This window comes from Dromiciops gliroides, chromosome 2, assembly GCF_019393635.1.
Source record: "Dromiciops gliroides isolate mDroGli1 chromosome 2, mDroGli1.pri, whole genome shotgun sequence".
NCBI classification, from domain to species: Eukaryota; Metazoa; Chordata; class Mammalia; order Microbiotheria; family Microbiotheriidae; genus Dromiciops; species Dromiciops gliroides.
In genome coordinates, this window is record NC_057862.1 from 433,309,651 (window position 1) to 433,317,478 (window position 7,828).

Genomic DNA, 7,828 nt, shown 5'->3' on the forward strand with positions numbered 1-7,828 from the left:
ATTATAAATCAAAATATTATATGTTATTAAAAGATAAAATATGCTTCCTTGGAAATACTAAACAACTTGAACAACTTTTAGGGGATCTGATTAAAAAGAAGGCAAAAAATAAAAATAACAAATAAACATGAAATCACAACAAAACCAGAAGAAATAAAAAGAATTTTCAGAACCTACTCTTCATGATTATATCCTAAGGAAACTGAGACCACAAAAGAAATAGAATATCTTAAAAAATATAAAATACCCAAACTAACTCTATATTGAGATATAAAATAATCCAATCTCAGAAAAGGAAATCTAACTAGCTATAGAGGAAGTACTAAAAAACAAAAATAATAAAAACAAAAACAAAAAACCCTCAACCTTCCTTGTCCTGATGGACAGAAAGGAGAATCCTATAATATTTTTAAACTACCATTAAGATCAATAGTGTGTGTGTGTGGTGCAAGATGGCTGAAGAAAGGAAGTGACTTGCCTGAGTTATCCCCAAGACCCCTCCAAGTACCTTCAAATAATGCCATAAGACAATTCCTGGAGCAGCATAACCATCACCCCCCCCCCCCACCAAAAAAAAAAAAAGACAGGGTGAAGTAATTTTCCAGCCAAAGACAACTTAGAAGGTTGGCAGAAAGTCTGTTGTACTGAGGTGAGAGTGGAATGCAGTGCACCTCAAGCTCAAGGCATTAGCTTCCATTTGCTCAATCCTAATATTTAAGGAGTTATTTTCTTCAGAGAGCTTTTGTACCTCTTTTACCATTTGCCCTAGTCTGTTTTTAAGGTGTTATTTTCTTCAGTATTTTTTTAAAATCTCCTTTACCAAGCTGTTGACTTTTTTTCATGATTTTCTTGCATTGCTCTCATTTCTCTTTCCATTTTTTCCTCTACCTCTCTTACTTTATTTTCAAAGTCCTTTTGAGCCCTTGTATGGTTTGAGACCAATTCATATTTTTCTTGGAAGCTTTGCATGTAGGAGCTTTGACTTTGTTATCTTCTTCTGAGGGTGTATTTTGATCTTCCTTGTCACCATAGAAACTTTCTAGGGTCAGCATTTTTTTTGTTTGCTCATTTCCCCAGCCTATTTCTTGACTTTTAACTCTTTGTTAAAGTGGGGGCACTGCTTCCAGGGTGGAGAGTGCTCTGTGCCAAGCTTAAGGGGGTTTATGCTCTTTTCAGAGATACTTCTAGGAATTTTTAAGTTTTTAGTTCTTCCAAGGTGGTATGACTTAAGGAGAGGTATGTTTACTATTCTCCTGGTCTATGCTCTGGCTTACAAGCAACCACAGGCCTCCTTTTCTGCCCTGGAACTATGAACAGAATCCTGCTCTACAGTGGCTGTAGCTCTTGTGTGCTTGTGTTCCTCCCCCACTTGGGACCTCCACCCAAGACTGTGACCTGGATTTGAGTATGGGCAAAACAAGCATCTCCTTCTGGCCAACTGTTCAACCCCTTTACTATTTAGCTGTCACTGCTGATTCAGAGGCTCTAGAGGTCTGCTCCTGGTTTGCTCTGGCTGGAAATGCACTGGGATTGGGCCTGTGCTAGGCTGTGCTCCACTCTCACCCAGGTACAAAACACTTTTCCTGTCAACCTTCTAAGGTGTCTTTTGCAGGAAATTATTTCTCCCTGTCTTTTTGTGGGTTCTGCTGCTCCAGGAATTGTATTATGGCATTGTTTGAAGGTATTTGGAGAGAGCTTGGGGAGAGCTCAGGCAAGTCACTGCCTTTCTTCTGCCATCTTGGCTCTACCTCCCCTGCTTATCATTTCTTATAGCATAATAGTATTCCATTATATTCATATGCCACTATTTGTTTAGCCATTCCCCAATTGATAGGCATCCCCTCAGTTTCCAATTGTTTGCTACCACAAAAAGAGCAGCTATGAATATTTTTGTACATGTATGTCCTTTTCACTTTTTATGATCTCTTTGGGATATAAACCTCATAGTGGTATATCTGGTACAAAGGGTATGCACAGTTTTAAAGCCTTTTGGGCATGATTCTAAATTGCTCTCCACAATGGTTGGATCAGTTCATAGCTCTACCAATAGTGCATTAGTGTTCCAATTTTCTTACATCTTCTCCAACATTTATCATTTTCCTTTTTTTTGTCATATTAGCCAATTAGATAGGTGGGAGGTGTAGAGTAGTTTTAATTTGCATTTCTCTAATCAGTAGTGATTAAGAAAATTTTTTCATATAGCTGTAGATAGTTTAATTTCATCATATGAAAACTACCTATTTATATTCTTCAACCATTTCTCAATTGGGGGATGATTTGTATTCTTGTATATTTAATTCAGTTCTCGATTTATTTTAGACATAAGGCTTTTATCAGAAAAACTGTCTGTAAAAATTGTTTCCCAACTTTCTGTTTTCTTTCTAATCTAGTTTGGATTGGTTTTGTTTGTGCAAAACCTTTTTAATTTAATGTAGTCAAAATGATCCACTCTGCATTTCATGATGTTCTCTATTTCATCTTTGGTCATAAATTCTTCCCCTCTCCATAGTTCTGACAAGTAGACTATTCCTTCCTCTCCTAATTTGCCTATGGTATCACCCTTTATGTCTAGATCTTGTACCCATTTTGACTTTACTTTGGTGTATGGTGTAAGATGTTGGTTCATGCCTAGTTTCTGCCATACTATTTTTCAGTTTTCCCAGCAGTTTTTGTCAAACAATGAGTTTTTATCCTGGAGGTTAGAGTCTTTGGGTTTATCAAACAGGAGATTGATATATTCATTTATTTGTGTGTTTTCTGTGCCTAACCTATTCCACTGATCCTCCTCTTTATTTCTTAGCCAGTACCAAATAGTTTTGATGATTGCTGCTTTATAGTATAGTTTTAGATCTGGTATAGCTAGGCCACCTTCCTTTGTATTTTTTTTCATCAATTCCATTATATTATTGACCTTTTGTTCTTTCATATGAATTTTGTTATTGTTTTTATAGCTTTATTAAATAATTTTATTGGTAGTTTGATTGATATGGCTTTGAATAAATAAGTTAATTTGAGTAGGATAGTAATTTTTATTATATTAGTATGGCCTACTCATGAGCAATTTCTATTTTTCCATTTGTTTAGATCTGATTTTATTCATGTGAAAAGTGTTTTGTAATTGTGTTCATATAGTTCCTAGGTTTGCCTTGGCAGGTAGATTCTCAAGTATTTTATATTGCCTACAGTTATTTTAAATAGAATTTCTCTTTCTATCTCTTGCTGCTGAGCTTTGTTGTTCATATTTAAAAATGGTGATGATTTATGTGAGTTTATTTTGTATACTGCAACTTTGCTAAAGTTGTTAATTGTTTCAAGTAGTTTTTAGTTGATTCTTTAGGTTTCTTTAAGTATACTGTCATATCATCTGCAAAGAGTGGTAGTATTGTTTCTTTCTTGCCTATTCTAATTCCTTCAATTTCTTTTACTTCTCTTATCACTAAGTTTACATTTCTAGTACAATATTGAATAATAGTGGTAATAATGGATATCCTTGTTTCACCCCTGATTTTACTGTGAATGCCTCTAACTTAATCCCATTGCATATAAATGCTTGCTGATGATTTAAGATAGATACTGTTTATCATCTTAAGGGTAGTTCCACCTATTCCTATGCTCTCTAGTGCTGTTGGTTTTTTTGGTGGGGCAATGAGGGTTAAGTGACTTGCCCAGGGTCACACAGCTAGTAAGTTTCAATTGTCTGAGGTCAGATTTGAACTCAGGTCCTCCTGAATCAAGGACGGTACTTTTTCCACTACACCACCTAGCTGCCCTCCTCTCTAGTGTTTTTAATAGGAATGAGTGCTATATTTTGTCAAAAGCTTTCTCTGCATCTATTGAGATAATCATATGATTTTGGTTAGTTTTGTTATTGATGTGATTGATTATGTTGATAGTTTTCCTAATATTGAACCAGCCTTGCATTCCTGGTATAAATCCCACCTCGTCACAGTGTATTATCCTAGTGATAAATTACTGTCATCTCTTTGCTAATATTGTATTTAGAATTTTTGCAACAATATTCATTAGGGAGATTGGTCTATATATTTTTTTCTCTGATTTTGTTCTTCCTGGTTTAGGTGTCAGCACCATATTTGTCTCATAGAAGGAATTTGGTAGGATTCTTTCTTCACCAATTTTTCTGAACAATTTGTATAATTATAAATCACTATTGATTAGAGAAATGCTCTAGGAATGGCCTTAAGGCTTTATTTAAAATTACTTCTAGAGATTTTGGGGAGAGGTCAGGTGAGTCACTGCTTTTGCTCCACTATCTTGGGTCTGCTTACCTAATATTGCAAGTCTTTAAGAAAATCTGAATACCACAAAGGAAGTAACACACACACACAATACATATAGAAAAACCTGTCTAGAACTTTTTAATAGAGGCAACAACAAAATACTTATCAAGAGATCCTCATTATTAATGTACCAAAAGAGGACAAGCTTATAATTTTGGGTGACTTTAATCCAACAGTAGACATGGGCTACCAGAGATGTCAGGGAATGCTTGGGAGGAATGGAGTTGGAAACAGCAATAGCAATGGTCACTTATTACTGAAGACTTGGGCATCTCATGACTTTCTCATCATCAGTACTGTCTTCCATTTATCTAAATGCAATAAAAATTAATGGATGTGGGGCAGCTAGGTGGCGCAGTAGATAGAGCAGCGGCCCTGAATTCAGGAGTACCTGAGTTCAAATCCGACCTCAGACACTTGACACTTACTAGCTGTGTGACCCTGGGCAAGTCACTTAACCCCCATTGCCCTGCAAAAAAAAAAAATAATGGATGCATCCTCTCCACAAATATTGACATTTAATAAACTATGTCATTATAAGGAGGAGAGACAGACAGGATGTGAGAGTGACAAAGGCAATATATGATGCAGAGTACTGGACTGATCATAGACCTATCCTCTCCAAGCTAAATATTCACATTTAACAGAAGTGGTGCCCCTAAGATAAGATGACTATCAGAAGACTCAATGTCAACAGATTAGAATGTTTCTCTGAACAGGAACAGTTTATTGCTTGCTTGAAGGGAAAGCTGAACAAAGCACACAATTGGAAACAGTGGAACAAAGAGGATTAGGTAGTTTTCAGAGATTTGGTGTACATCATTGCATTTACTCATCTGTTCAAGAATTATTTGATGAAAATGGTAGAGAAATTCAAAAGCTGCTAAATGAGAAATGAGAACTCCATAGGCTTTAACACCAGGATAGCTCATCCATCTCTAAGAAGGTAGTATTCAAGTTCATCAAAAGTAAAATACAAGTGAAACTTAGTGAGATGTAGGATTCTTGGCTTAGTAAGAAGGCATATGAAATTCAGTTTTATGGGGAGAGTAACAATCCAAAGAATTTTTATGATGCTCTGAAGGATATTTACGAGCCAAAGACACATGGTGGATCTCAAATACTCAATGCTGATGATTAGTAATAAGGACATGGTTTTGGAGAGATGAGCTGAGCACTACCATAGTGCTCTCAAGAGGCCATCATCAATATTGAAGCCATTGACTCTTTACTTCAGGATAAAGTCAATCCCTTTCTAGCCAAATTTCCTAGTGAAGAAGAGGTTTTGAATGTTATTAGGCTCCTCTTCTGTGGCAAAGCTACCAAAGTGGTGCTGATTCTATTGCAGCTGAGATTTTCAAGACAGGGGGTCCATTGCTCATACAAAAGCTGACTTAAATTTCCCAGGTTATATAGCAAGAGGAAGCTGTCTCAGGATTTTAAGGATGCCTCCATTGTCCATCTCTATAAAGGTAAAAGAAATAGATTGCCCTGTGAAAAGCATGGGGAGGGGCTCTCTCTCTTAGGCATGGCTGTCAAGAGTCTTGCCACAGTCCTCCTTAATAGGCTGATCCTTCACATGGAAGATGGCTATCTACCTGAGAGCCATTGTAGCTTCAGAAAGGGCTGAGGAATGGTCAATATGGTGTTCACTGTCCAACAACTGCAAGAGAAAGGCAGAAGCAGAACCGAGGTCTGTACACATTACAGAGAACTTACACAAGGTAAATGCTCACACACTGGTCAGAAGAAGGGCACAAGGACATTCTCAATGTCTTTCTGAAGAACTTTGGAATTGATTGTTTGATATGGAAGACACTGGCATAGGACTGTCAACATGGTGTGTCCTCACCAAAGAAGGTGCTGTGTTCTATAAGCAGAGCAGAACTGAAGTAGCTCAAAAGAAACACGAGATGCACAGAGTTAGAGAATCCACCCCAAATGTTCACATGGACTATTTGTGTCTGACCTGTGGTAGAGCCTTCTGAGCTCATATTGTTCTGATCAACCAGAGTTGGACACACTGTAACTTGACTCTCACAAAGTGATGTAATTTTTATCCTCTTCGACAATGAAGAACAACAACCAATCACGCAGCCAACCTATATATGTATTTCTTTTTCTTTGCTTCATCTTCCCCCAGTTTAAGGATTAGTATTAGAGGAAGATAAATGGTCTAGTAGATAAACTGCTGTGTCTGGAGCCGTGAAGATGTGATTTCAATTTTAGCCTCAGACACTGGATATATAGGTAATTTAGTTTTTTGGGGTTTTGGCTATTTTAATTTCTTTTCTACTGGCACATTTGTTGTCATATAACTGTGTCCAGGATGTTCTAATAGTCTTTGTTATTTATCTGATGTTGTTTTACTTTAATTTGTATTTTATCAATTTGAATTTTTCTCTTTCTTAAAATCAAATTGGTTAAAGTTTTGTCCATTTTATTAGTTATTTAAAGGAATAAGCCTCTATGGTTTTTTGTTCTGTATTCTTTTTTTGGCTTCTAATTTATCTATTGTTTCTAGTTTTTATAATTTCCTCTTTTACTCTTATTTGATCTTAATATATTTGTTGGTTTTTGAAGTTTTTCCTTTGTTTCATGGGAAGGCATAAAATACAGACATGACTAATGGGTATGCTTATTTAGTATATATACTTAACTGTAAAGTGTTATAAAGAAGAAGAGTGGATGATTAATGAGCATTATATGAAAATGCACCCCTTTCCTTTCTTTTCTGAGATAGGGGACTATGGGTTTCAAATACTTGGTAGTGTATCAGAGATTGTGTTAAATAGTTTTTCTGGACTGCTTTTTCTTCCCTTTTTAAAATTCTTTGTTACAAAAGATTCCTAGGAAGGGTAGAGTGAGAAGGAGAGATAGATTGAGAAATAAAGGTGGCATAAAAACAAAGAAAAATCATGAATTACTTTAAGGCTCCTGGGTTTCACTTCTATATACACATGTCCCAAGAAGGCAGAAGAAAGAAAAATTCCACATATATTATATATCTCATTAGCTAAAGCATAACTTTTTGTAGTAATAAAAAACTGGAAAGAAAATAAATGTCCATACATTGGGAAATAGTTAAATATATTTTGGCACATTAATAGTGGAGTATTATTTTTATAAATAATTCTGAATATGAATTCAGAGAAATTTCAAAAAAATAAATGTGATGATGAGTGTAGTTAAGAGGATGAAGAAAATAATGTGCACAATTTCTACAAAATTGTAAATAAAAATAATTTAAAAAAGACCAGAACACACATACACAGAACCCTGAACCTGGACATTGTATAAGTACTGTGTTAAAATTGTACCTTGGGGGGGCAGCTAAGTGGGACAGTGGATAGAGCACTGGCCCCAGATTCAGTAGTACCTGAGTTCAAATCCAGCCTCAGACATTTAACACTTACTAGCTGTGTGACCCTGGACAAGTCACTTAACCCCAATTGCCCCGCCCCCCCAATTGTTTTGGTCCATCTGACCACTCCTTCCCCTTCTAGAAAGTTTTAGCAGAAAATAACATT